At 35.6% G+C, this 13,808-nt stretch overlaps 1 long non-coding RNA gene across 2 annotated transcripts; it reads left to right on the top strand.

Annotated features, from left to right (window-relative positions):
• Positions 1 to 8,652: 8,652 nt before the first annotated feature.
• LOC129421132 (uncharacterized) lies at positions 8,653 to 12,052 on the top strand. 2 transcript variants are annotated; one of them, XR_012359994.1, is made up of 4 exons: positions 8,653 to 8,770; positions 9,503 to 9,535; positions 9,662 to 9,807; positions 11,485 to 12,052. It is a non-coding gene; the product is annotated as an uncharacterized lncRNA (long non-coding RNA). The 2 variants fall into 2 exon arrangements; XR_012359993.1 differs by lacking the exon at positions 8,653 to 8,770 and having other exon boundaries at positions 8,834 to 9,535; positions 11,485 to 12,051.
• Positions 12,053 to 13,808: the final 1,756 nt, after the last annotated feature.

The following is a 13,808-nucleotide window of genomic DNA, read 5'->3' as shown; positions in this document are numbered from 1 at the left end:
CTTTAGCGCGCGTAGATGAAACATAGATGAAAGGAGATGACTGAAGCGGAGGATGACCTATGCAAGCTATCAGAGGCAGATCACGCGTGGGCTCAAGTTTGGTCTATGTTTACACTACAAAAGGTCAAAAAGAATAGCGTACAGGAATTCAAGCTCCAACCTGAAACAACACGCCGGTACGTGTCACTTTGTGCAGTGCCTTATTATAATATAATTTCATGCACTGTTTTTGTCATATGCGCTCTTCTGCAAGCAATGAAAATTACTCTAACCTTACAAACAACAAACGTTCACATCTGCACATTTCCATATCATTTCCTCACAAAACTAAACAAATTGAACAGCATAGTGTTAAGTCTTGCATTAATATAAAACGTGAGAACCGGGGCAAAAGTAACACTGGACGAAAGTAACAAAGCGATTTTCTCAGAGGACTGATAACATTTGCATCCCAAACTATGACAGCATCTTTGCAACCCTTGACAGAGCTGACAAATATCGCGTTATTTACTCACCATTTTCCGGGTGTAGATCCAGAAAGGTGTTTTCAACCATAAGTAAATTCCAAAAGCGGTCATTGTTTTCTTATAAAGCGTTATGTTTCTCGTTTTATCAATCTTCAGGTTATTTAGTGCTCTAACTAACACATCCTGAAGTTTGACTTCTCAAGAGTTTTTCAAAATAAAAGTAAATCTGGTTTAAATGTGAGGAGATCCTGTCAGGACGAAAGTAACACTTACTTTTGTACCATTTATATTATTCTAATTTTATTTAATTTAATTTTCATAGTGTTCAAACTGTTGAATTTAAGTTTGTACTGTTGGTTGCTTTTGAAACATTTGACAAAACTGAAATGTAAAATGAAAATATAATTTCATTATTTTTTACAAAGATAAATTACAAAATATGTTTGCAGTTACATATTAAAGAGGTCATAGTCATGTATAGTTAATAAAAAAAAGTGTAACACGAAAATCTACATTGTTTTGTTGTGTTAAAAAAAGTAACAATTCACAACTTATGTTCAAAGTGAAATTATACTAGTCATTTTACATTTGTTCAAAATTCCACCTGGTATTGATAGACCACACTTGTGATTTACTGACCACAGCAAAAATATATCTCTGTCTGAAACATTATCTTTAAAAAAATTTTAAAACTTTAAAAAAAAATCTGAAAAATTTCTTCCCTACACATAACCGGACACCTTACTTAAATGTAGAAAATACATACGAATAAAAACTGGATTAATAAAATAAAAATAAAAGAATAAAGTATGTTTTTAAAGAAACATGTTTTATATATTATAATAAATGTAGAGTTGATTTGCAAAAACAGAAAAGTTCCATTTGAAATTCTAAAATAAGCATTTTATCAAGCTCCTTATGTTCATTAATTGCACATTAATGACAATGAAAATAACCTATTCATATAAAAACATGATAACAAACAGCACAGACATTCTTTTTTGCTTACTGTAAGCTTGTTTAAAGGCAGATGCAGCCAAATTTTGTTGTGAACGTGAAAATAAAGACACAGTTAACTGTCAGAAAACAGTCAGTGTTTGTTTAAGATTTTTTTAATGACACGTTATGTGGTGTTGGAGGACTGAGATAGACTGCTTTACTTTAACCTAGGTAGTAGTATATAAGCAGAACAATGAGACTTTTAAGGAGAGGTTTGTGAAAGCCCTCCAAGTAGTCTGAATTTCAGGGATTTTACGCTTCTTTTCAATCAGATTGGAAGTAACGAGTAACTAAATACTTGAGTAGTTTTTTCATCTAATACTTTTTTACTCTTACTCAAGTAAATAATTAGATTGTTACTTTTACTTTTTACTTGAGTAAATTTTTGTATAAGTACTTGTACTTTTACTTGAGTACAGATTTTGGGTACTCTACCCACCTCTGGTGCTCTTTAACAATTATTAACCAAAGACTTGAATATAAATAGCCTTGTCTCATTTCATGCATTAAATAGAGTGCAAAAAGTAAAACTAGGATGCTCGCAGTAAAGAGGCAAAAGCACATAAGTGTCCATGGACCACAGCGAGGCATCAAACATGAAGAGAACACCATAATGTTAACTATAGCTGCAGGAAACATCACTAGTAGGCTAAAACAAATTTTCAAACATGAAAACAAACAAAGGCAGGCAGCAATGCTCCATATTCCACTAATGATTATAAGAGCTACCCTTAAAAATCAGACACCGGTCACAGCCGGAGACCAGTTTTAAATGTGGTCATTGTAGACCAAGGTTTCAGCAAACTCTTTTAAATTTCAGAAGTTTTCAGCAATGTCTTCAACATTGGATTTTTAATAGTGGACAAATTTACTGTCACAATACAAACTATTGAAATGTTAAATGTGTCAGAATCAATGCAAACTTCATTATTTGTCAGTGTTGAAAGTAAATCATAGTCTAGTTTTGTCTAACGTGTTTCATCGGATAATTTAGCCTCCAATAATAAACAAAAAAAACCTCAAGAGTTCACACTGTCTCTGGCTTGGAGCTTAGTCAGACATCACATGACCCCTACACCTCTGATATTAACTTGTCTGGATGGAGCTATTTCTGCACTTCTAGAAGCCATGCCTGTCTGTTTGCACACACGCTGTAAAAAGTGAAAAGTTGGATCAACTTAAAAATTACTTTAAGTAAAAAAAAACATTTTTTAAGTGTTACCAATTAAAGCTCACATAACACAAGCTGTTTCTGGATTTCTGAGGTTAATCTGGAGTACCTATAGAGTAGTATTACATCCTTTATATCTCCAAAGAGTCTTTAGTTTAATCAGATTTATAATTAGATCTTTACAGATTCTTTCCGATAACGTACGAAAAAATGAAGAAGGAGGAGTTACTACCACGGGAGGAGCGAGTACGAGTCATGCAACACTATACAACACTGTTTAACTTATGATTCACTACATGTTCGTGTCATTTATATAATATGCACACACCTATTTCCAAAATAACTTACCGCATGCAACTCATGACCCGGTTGGGACTTTTCAATGAAATCCAGCACATCAAACACACACGCAAAACTCCGCTGCTATCCCGAATAATAAACTATATCCATTGTTTCCATAAGGCTGGCTTTCTTCTCCTTACATCCAAAAACACATGTCTTCATTCATGCCATTGTTGAGTTTTGAAGTTAAACAAAGCTGTGTCGCGTGATGTGATGTTTACAAGTTCTATCGTCTCCCGCTGATTGACGGGTGGGCGGGGTTTTCTGGGGGAAGTGCCCATAAAAAGAAGTGATACGTATATAAACCCCTGAAACGTCGGCTGGACCCGTAATGTAAAAAAAATTCCGAAACTAGTACGAACCCTGGCGAAGTGCATGCGGCACAGAAATACTCTGTAACACGCCCAACTGCTTTTTTGACACTTTGTCTTTGTTTAGCATGAGGAAACAACTCTATAACTGTGTTAATAAATCAGAATGCATGAAATACCATTGAACCCCCCCCCCTTTAAAATTTCAATTTAGTTTCATTTTAGGTGAAAATTTGAAGTTGAATAAGCTGACTTTTGTAAGTGTTACCAATTGAAATAATGTTTTAAAGTTTTTACGGTAATTTATTATACAGTATTTACGTGCACGTGCTTAAACAGAAATGTAAAGTGTTCTGTTTCAAAATATGTTGCACCCTGCCTTTGTTCCTGCATCTTCCATGTCCCATCAAAACCAAATTCAAAACACATTCAGGATTAAGCTCCAGTGTTCTTACTGCATAAGAAGCTTTTGCAGTCAGGATATATTCATAAACCTCTTCTTTATGACACATTGAGGAATCATTTGCTGAATCATTTGCTGAATCATTTGGAATCATTTGCTGAAATGCACTCTTTATTTGCAAAGATCTGTTGGAATATAATACATGTCAGCCTTATTGTGCAATCTTGTAATAGATGCTGCTGTATGTGTTAATAATTAATTGTGAATCAAGTTCAAATTATTTGGTATCTTATACAAATGCAAATGATTTCAAAAAGCTTCTGTTTTGTGTTGTTTTAATTTTCCAATGGCCAGTTTGGCTTATATCCTGCTGAAGATAAAAATCTTACAGACATTGATATTGACATCAAATTTAATGTTAACAGACTGTGCTTTCGCACCATAAAGTATGTTGAAGTGAATCGATCCTTCCTGCCTACTGATGTTCAAGAATACTGGATTATTTTGTATTCTTTATTTTAGCCATCTAAAATTATTTTACAATTTAACATGATTTTTTTCTGTAAAGGTACATTCACATTATAAGCGACTTTGTCGCTGTGTGCCGCTCATCTCTTTCAAAAAGGCGTTTCTATATCTTGTTGTCATAAACAAATGAGTAACGTCCACTCCAGTAACTGACGAGAGACGGATGACTTGTTGAATTCCACTGCTTCCTTCTCATTGGTAGTCGCTCCCGAAAGTTGCTCATAATATGCATAAAGTTAAACATTTCTCAACTTGACAATGCCAACAGTCTTTGTTGCTAGTGTTGCCGGATGCTGCCGAGCTTCCATTGAAATCAATGACATCGCGGTGCTCTGCTACTGCTAGTCGCTTATAATGTGAATGTACCTTAAGACTTACATGGGAGCTTCAGTTGTAGTTTCGCAGTTAATTAATTAAAACTGTAAAGTGAGAAATTCCAAAGTAACCTAACTTAGTATCTTGCAGTTAACTAATAACTGGTAATAGAAGGCACTTACCAGCCTGCACTCTAAAAATGGCTGTGTTATTTTTAAGCCATTTGGGGTAAATATTGAACAGAGCACACCGCTGGGTTAAAATTGCTGCGTTGCTATAACCCATGGTTGCATAAGAACAACCCAACATTGGGTAATTTTTAACCTAGTAAGGGGTAATTTTTAACCCAGCATGTGTTCTGTCCAGTATTTATACATTATGGGTTAAAAATAACCCAGCTGTTTTTAAAGTGTGATTATTTGCAGTCTGTTGTAGTGTTGGCAGCTTGTGCTAGAAAGTTGATTGGTCGTTGTATTTTGCCTTGCACAATAAATGTGCGTCTTGTAATTCAAATTTTTTTTATTTTGCCAACAAACTGGTATAACGGTAAAGCTGAGAGCATTCGGATTTGGCGTTTTACCACAGTGGTAAAGCCACATGCTAAACAAAAAAAATATTTGTGCAGCCTCGACACAGATGGATTAGGTAAAATGTTATTTTACCTAATTTTTGTTCGGATTGCTATCAATTGAATTCAGTTGTGACACATTGTTGAATATTTTTTTTCATTACCCCAATTTGATTTGGAGCAGAAATTATTTTTCTGTGTTTTGCCATTGCTGCTTCTATTGCCAGTCTTACTGATTTACAAGTGACTGTATTCATTTGTCTGTACGCCTGAAATATTTGGCATGTTGAATAATGCTTGGATACATGCCTCAAAATACAGATTAATTACGTTAGTAAATCGTGCAGGCAAGGTAGAGTACATGTTCCAGCTGTCCTGTTTTGAATAAATGCCACTCTGTGGAAACTCTGGCGGAATAAACAATCAAGCGACAGAGATATTGGCTTGGTCTTAAACATGATATTTGAGAGCGAGTTACTGTTCAATTAACATAAACAGCTGCAGTTCAGTTTATCTGTTTTCACGTCTTTGACCCATGATTCCTGGCTTTATTTCAAGCACGCTGCTACCGACTTGGACATGTGCATGATGTTCCAAAACCTATTCCAAAAAAGTGACTAAAACAACAAAAAACACACTACTGCACTTTGCATTGTCTCTGTTTGCTGAACATACAATTTCAGTAATGTGAAATGTGCAGGTTGGTTCGCACCTGTGAAGGTGCTGAGGATCTAATTAGAAGTGTCTGAGCATTTCTGTGTGCATGACTGCTCATCATCCAAACAGATTCCTATCAGTAAGGTGGTTCTCTTCTTGTGCAGTCCCAGCTTTCTCAGGGTCACTGCTTCACTGCTTTAAAAATGTGATAGTAATCAGTCATTTTCTGCTCCCCATCACGCAGAGTAGAGCTTGATATAAACAGCTGCCACTGGCTACTAGAACCACACAACAATATTCATCCATTACTCTCAAAAAAAGTTTCCAGCTAAGAAAAGTTCACTACAGAAATTGATGATTTTAATTTAAGTTTATGTTGATTATGCTTCTTATTGTACGTTTGTGCATTTGGCAGGCACTTTTATCCAAAGTTCATTTACATATGCATTTGGCAGGTGCTTTTACCTAAAGCAATTGCAGTGCATTCAAAATATACATTTTGTTCTATGGGATTCGAACCCATGACCTTTGCTATGCTGATGCAATTGAACCACAATAGCATTCAGTATTCGTTTTTACTACAGGTTTTTGTGTTTACTGGAAATTGAACCAGTAAAAGCGTTATCAGTTGAGCTAAAATAACCCGGGAACTTTTTGCCATCATGGCTTAAGTGGTCCTGTCAGACATACTTACTTGACAAACTGAGAAATTTAGCCAAACTCGAGTAATTCTGAGCCACGTCCCTACGGCACAAACCGGTTCACTGCAGTTGCTTTTGACGAGAGATGGCGAAGACATAATAATACTAGAGAGCTCACTACAGGTTCACTAAAATGGAAACAATAAAAGTGACAATAAAAAATTCACTTATCATCTCTGTCAGATAGAGGCCAGTGCAGTGGATTAAATTAAGGTAGAGGCCTTACAGAAATTCTGTATGGCTATTTTTGCCAGGCGTGGGACCTCAGGACATGATGGCTTACCTGACTTTCTATCAGCTGCCCCAACAACAGGGATTCAAGACCGGCAGATTAAATCAGTCCCAGTTACCTTGTGTTTCCTCTGCCAGACATATATACCCAAGCAACTCTATCCAATAAAAGGCCAGGGATGCTAGCAAAAAGGAGAACTTGGTAGAATATTGATATTTTTCTGTGTACAACACGAATGATAGATGTGTGATAGATAGATAGAAGGTCTGGGTAAAATCTTTAACCTGTAGGGTGCAGAAAATCTTATCTTCTATTTGAGTTGTTTTATAAGACATGAACAGACTCTACTGTTCTTACTGTAGATACTGTACCTTACTGTCTTAGTTTGTTAACATTTATATTATTATTATTAAGGTAATAACTTATTTAAGTGTTGGTAACGCTTTACAAAAAGGTTGTATGTGAGGGGTTACGATGCAAAAGCCTCTAAACACCACCTTCATTCTTCTGGCATGTATTATAAGTTCATCAAATGTTATGAAATACTTCCATATAGTTCTATACTTCCATATACTTTTTTTGGCAGAATCTATTAAGAGTCTGTTTTAAAAACTGCTAATTTACTAGAAAACATGTCAGTTGCACTTAAAGGGTTTTGCATCTGAGCTCTTAGCATTTATTAATCTTTGTTTTGTTAATTCATTCCAATGTAATTGCTCATGTTAGTTCATTGGCTTTAAAGGGATAGTTCACCCAAAAATGAAAATAATGTCATTAATGACTCACCCTCATGTCGTTCCAAAATCGTAAGACCTCCCACTGATCATGGGGGTCGCACACCGGACGCGCACATCTGTCATCTTCAGAAACACAGTTTAAGATGTTTTATATTTAGTCTGAGAGCTTGTTGACCCTTCATTATAAATCTACGTACGGTATATTGTCCATGTCGAGAAAGGTAATAAAACATAATCAAAGTAGCCCATGTGAGATCAATGGGTCAGTTAGAATGTGTTGAAGCATCAAAAATACATTTTGGTCTAAAAATAACAAAAATGTATTCAGCATTGTCTTCTCTTCCGTGTCTGTTGTGAAGCGCATGCGTGAGACTAAAGTCACGTGACTGCTATGACGTGGATGACCAACACATCCTCACCCCATGGCGTCAATATTTGACGACACTTGACCATGCGTCAATATGTTACGCGGAGGGTATACCTTTCGCGTCATTTTTTGACGAACTGGGGACTTCAATACTATTACGTCCATTGCATTCTCTTTCCTATTTTCTTACCATTTTCGCGTCGGTTTAGGGTTAGATTACGCAAAATTAAACAGTGTACGCGAAATTAAACAGATGTCACCTGGCAGAATGGTTAGAGTTAGGTACGACAGTTGTCACCTGGCGTTGGGGTTAGAGTGAGGTTTGGGTAGGGATGTCATTATGTAAATCTAACCCTAAACCGACGCGAAAATGGTAAGAAAATAGGAAAGAGAATGCAACGGACGTAATAGTATTGAAGTCCCCAGTTCGTCAAAAAACATAGTGACGCATGGTCAAGTGTCGTCAAATATTGACGCCATGGGTTGAGGATGGGTTGGGATGACGTGTTATCCTCAGACATGTTTGCAAAGTTTTTTTTTCAAACTTACAGCGTGCATCTCCCTCAGACTGTAAACGAAGCCTGGGCACACAAAAACAAAACAGCACTGAAAAAAATGGACTTAGTGGGTCTTTGAATTTAAATAAAATAAACATGTATATGCAACACAAAACATTTATATTCCTTGTGTAAACATAATTTAATTGATTAGGATTAAAATGTTTTGTTTGAATGTAAAATGAACACATTATTCTCACATTGTTTAAAATTGATTGAATTGAATACTTAAAGCAATAAAATTGGGTTTGCACACAAAACGGCACCTCCTGAGCAGCAGGGGCAGTATAGCTCAATGAGAAGGACATCGATTGCCATAAAAGAAGAATATAGATCGTTTGTTTTGGGCGCCAAAAAGAAGACTCAGCAGCAGTCAGTCAGAAGAACTCTCTCAGACGGACACCACGTTATTAAAGTAAGTTCTATTATTTATTTATATTCGCTTCGTACGTGATATATCTTCACTAGATAGACTATTTTTGTTTACAATATGTAGTCATTGCAATGACTTGTAGTAAATATTAGTTTGGAGGAGGTTGGTGGAGTAAGTTAACAGTCAGTCAAGCTCATAAAGAAAAACATAGCGTTTTAAAAATGTCAGCTGTTTAACGTTATTTCACGTTTGGTAGTTTTATCCGAGTTGAAAACTGTCAGCTTTGAGTTCACTTTTGAGGCACTTTTTACTCAGCTGTTCTATGGAAACGGTTCAGGACAAATAAAACGCTAACCAAACGTTATTCTGTCCAGAGTAACGTTATCCATGTAAGTAATTTACCAGATGATATCAATTGACTACATTAATAATGACATTGCGTATGAAACAAACTGTCTGCTTAATCAGATGAACAGACCCGCGTCAGTTATTCATGACTTCGCTACGCCACGAGCAACACTTGATTCTATTAGAAAAAGCTTTTTTAAATGTCTCGCGTGACGTCTGGTATATTAACTGAAAAAAAAATCGCTTTGAAGTGACCACACCTTGAGCTGACGTTTTCAGAAGAGAACCGTGTTTTAAGATCTCATTTTGTCCAACATTGCGTCCTATGACAGATATAATACTTATTTCATTATTGTTCTGTGTATGTGTGACCTTCATCATTTGAGGTTATGTGTTGATTTCACCTCTGAATATTTCCTCTTATAGGTCCATCATCCTTTCATGCGCTACACAGCATTGGTAAGTCATTCCTATCACTGTTTTACTGCTGTTAGTAGCTAAATCTTATTTTTGTAACTAATATACAATTATTATTCTTTTACTCGCAGTACTCAAATATACAATGGTTGGTTAATTTGTTTTCAGATAAATGCTGAATTTAAAAGAATCACTACTGTCTAATGTTCCTGTGTCACCTGGACCTCCAATCCAAAAACCTGATGAAACTCTTCTATCGGAAAGGATGACAGCTAGCAAAAAGACTTCAAACAATTAATGATCAAATGACAGAAGTAAGTAATATAGATTCATAGACATAAAAATGTGTAAACAGTGTTGGAAGTACAGAACGTTTAGTATGTTTTAGTTACAACATCTTTTGGCACACGGGTCATTAAAACACCTGGGAAGATTTAAAGGGGTAGTTCACCCAAAAATAAAAATTCTCATCACTTACCCCCTATCATGTTGTTACACACCTGTGTGTTCTGATGAACACCAAGGAAGACATCTTGAGGAATGTCCGCAACCAAACCAATCATAAGCCCCACTCACCTCCATAGTGGGGAAAAATAATACTATTGAAGTGAATGGGGCTCATGAACAGTTTGGTTGCAAACATTTCTCAAAATAAATATCTTCCTTCATGTTTATCAGAACAAAGACATTTATACAGGTCTGTAACAACATGAGAGTGAGAAAATGAGAGAATTCACTTTTGATGTGATTGTCAGGTGTGGTAGCACACACTCGAAACGTGGCCTCTTTATTTAACTCATTCCAGTGTAGTAAACACTAGGGATGCTCTGATCAGGATTTTTGCAGCCGATACGATCACCGATTTGTAATCTTCGTGATCGGCCGATACCGATTCAGATTTTTTTAAAGCTGATATGCAAGCTCTTTGATGACTGTAACTGTTACATTTTCTTCTAGATAAAAAAATACCACGGATGTTGCCTTTGTTATATTACTTGCAGTAATTAGGTATATTATTGTTTTAATAGTGACTCAAATAAATAAGCACAACAAATATTGATTCTGCATAGAGAAATTTAATATGGCTTTAAAAAGGCTTATGTCTCCTAAAAGTACTGAAAATAAAACAATTCACAGTCTTTACTGTATTAATTAAATATACACGCATTCGTTTGAAGTATAAAAGTTCTTTAGTCAAGAGCAGAGAGTGATTTTATTGAGAGATGAATTAGGTTACTGCAGCTTTAAGACGTGAGAGAGAGATCGCTCTGTTCACGTGCACTGATGAAAGGCTGCTGTGTGTGGGCGGCGGCTGAACGCAGACAAGCAGCTGTGAGGAAAATAAAAGTTTAAACGCTCAAAACTCTAAAACGCATGCAAATAAGAAACTTTTGGCATGAGGATGCAATTGTCCGTGATAGATATGTGTTGTATACGCTGTTTGATGGGGATGTGAAGACGCCTCGCGCTGTTGACCGGAGCACGTCCTCATAGAAAATACGCATATCTCTGTAAAGGCAAAGAGAGACATACAAATCTGCACGCCGCACATGAGCAAAGAGTTGTAAAAATGCTCGTGCTACGTAAAAAAATGTCTTTAATTGCAGCCACATTCAGGATCCTTTTGATGACAAAAGTAAACAGAAAGATCGGTTTATGAGATCGGCAGATTTAGCGAGCAACGATCGAGTCATTTAATGCCATTATCGGCCGATCAATCGGAGCATCCCTAGTGAACACACACACACACACACACACACACACACACACACACACACACACACACACACACACCCAGAGCAGTGGACAGTGCAGCTGCCTTGCTTTGTAACCCATGTATTTGTAACCAATTGTAACATGCTGTGGCAATGCACATGGGTCTGTATACTTACATTTATATTTGTTTGCATTGTACTAATTTCCAATGACACTTTTATTGTAACAGTAACCTTTTTTCTGTTTCTTTAACTACATTTGTTTGTTTTGTACAGGGCATGGATGAAGTCAGCATCAGTGAGGTCATTTGAAGACACCAATGTTGGGATTTGTGCTCTCAAACAACATGCTTCTTGTGATGAAGAAGAGGATCTTTGTATAGTCCTGGAAGCCATGAAGGTGTTGCAACATCGTGTTTGAGCTGATGTATGCCTTAAACCTGATCTCCGCTTTATTTTTGAGGAGATCCAAACTGCATTGAGAGTAACTTTAACGAACAGTTTCTTTCAGTGAAAGGATCAGAAAGACTGTGCTGCTCATTTTTGAATTTTTTATCTGTTTTAAGTGTTTTCTCTTATTAATACATTAACAGTTTGCTGCTCAGAGTCGATTTTGGAAATGGTTGTTGTATTTTGTTTTTGTTGAATCTTTGATTAACAGTTTATAAATGCTGTAGCTCTGACTTTCTGAAGGAGTGATATTTTCCAGTTTGTAAATCCATTTTATAAATAATAGTACTTACTGTTTTGCATGTCTCTTTGGAATGCAGTGTTTGTGCTTTAGCACTTCTAAATCTACTGTGATAGTAACTATTTTAAACATTTAAGTCAGTTTCACAGATGGGGCTTTTCCTAGACCCAGACTTTTGCAATGCCTTAATCATGACATATATCAGTGCCATTGTTTTGTCTCAAGATGTACTCCAGTGTTGTTTTTGTAAGGTAGGTTTGTTTGTAAACTTTTTTTGTAAAAAATATCCTAATATAATTAGGGCCTAGTCCTGGATTAATCTACAACCTGTCTGGGAAACTGCCCCTTTATGTATGTACTGCATGTGCTGATTGTTGTAATAGTTATTGACTGTTATTGAATTAATATGTAGTGATTTAAATGAATTGATGATCTGAAAGCAGTGGTTTGCCTCAATATCACTAAACATTTGTACAAAACTCTTTGCTTTTTATGCCAATGCAAATGTATTTTGTATTTAAAAAAGAAATAAATAACATTTGGATAATTATGGGTGATTATTCTGGTGCCAGAGACATAATGAAATTGCTTTAGAGATACATAATCCCATAATATAAGCATTAAAAAAGCATGTTGGAATTACAGATGAAAATCTAGTCCCCTTACATAATAAAATTACTTAAACATTACAAAATAAATGTGTTATAGTAAAGAGAAATAGCACTTTGAGTCAACATATTTCTATTAGACTACTTAAAGTAATTAAAATGTTTTGGTCTGACACATAAAAATTAATTTGAGAAAATTATTTTGGTTTTAAACAATCGGATCATGTGGGACCGATGTACACATTAAAATTACGTAAATTGAAAGGATTTTTTTTTCAGTGAGCTGGGTTGCACCAGATAACACGTCAGCCGCGTCATATGTCATCTGCTTCACTGCTGTCACGTGACTTTAGTCTTGCAGTCACGTGACTTTAGTCTTTTAGATTTTCAATGAAGGGTCAATAAGCTAAATATAAAACATCTTAAACTGTGTTCCGATGATGAACAGAGGTCTTATGAGTTTGGAACAACATGAGGGTGAGTCAGGAATTACATTATTTTCATTTTTGGGTGAACTATCCCTTTAACAAATGTGGAAAAATGAAAACATTTTCAACAGTACTAATGCATTTTTAATTTTGTGTTTAAAAAATCTAAATTTAATGCATTCCGATTTTAAAGCTGCATTATTAAATGCTCAATTTAACATGTACTAAGATGAATAAATGCTGTAGAAGCGTTGTTAGTTCATGTTAGCTAATGCATTAACTAATGTTAACAAATACAACCTTATTGTAAAGTGTTACCGTCTTGCAATGCATTCATGATTTAAGAAAGCATCTCTGTACTTTATTTGGTATTAAAAGATAATTGAAATGTTTGAATCACACTTAAATCAGAAGTAAAATGACTAAACTTCATTAACCTGCACTTTTGAATAATTGTCTGCTTTGTACTGCGGCTTTCCTCATGAATACCAAGGATGTATGTGCATTGTGATGTAAATGACTTTACAGATGGTCCTTTTCAAGCATATATGAATTTGTCCATCGTGGTATAATTTGACCGAAGAGACATGTTGCTACAGTTTGGCAATTAAATTCACGCTGACATTAAATTATAAAAGTCTAATTGTCATTCAGTAAGCAGCTTGTCATGCCGTTTGCAGGCAGTAGGTGAGAATTACTTTGAACAGATTTGAATTTATCACCCTCCACGGCCGGGACACCTTCCACCTGCTATAGGATATATGAATCACTGTTAAAACATTTTGCATTTCAGATGTGTCAAATGCAACATAAAATACAATAAAATGTATTTCATTCCAACAGAAATGGGCTTCAGTCTGGAGGAGATTTTTA

The sequence above is a fragment of the Misgurnus anguillicaudatus genome, chromosome 21, assembly GCF_027580225.2.
Source record: "Misgurnus anguillicaudatus chromosome 21, ASM2758022v2, whole genome shotgun sequence".
Lineage (NCBI taxonomy): Eukaryota > Metazoa > Chordata > Actinopteri > Cypriniformes > Cobitidae > Misgurnus > Misgurnus anguillicaudatus.
Note: the sequence above shows the minus strand (reverse complement) of the source record. Positions and strands in the feature narration are given on the sequence as shown.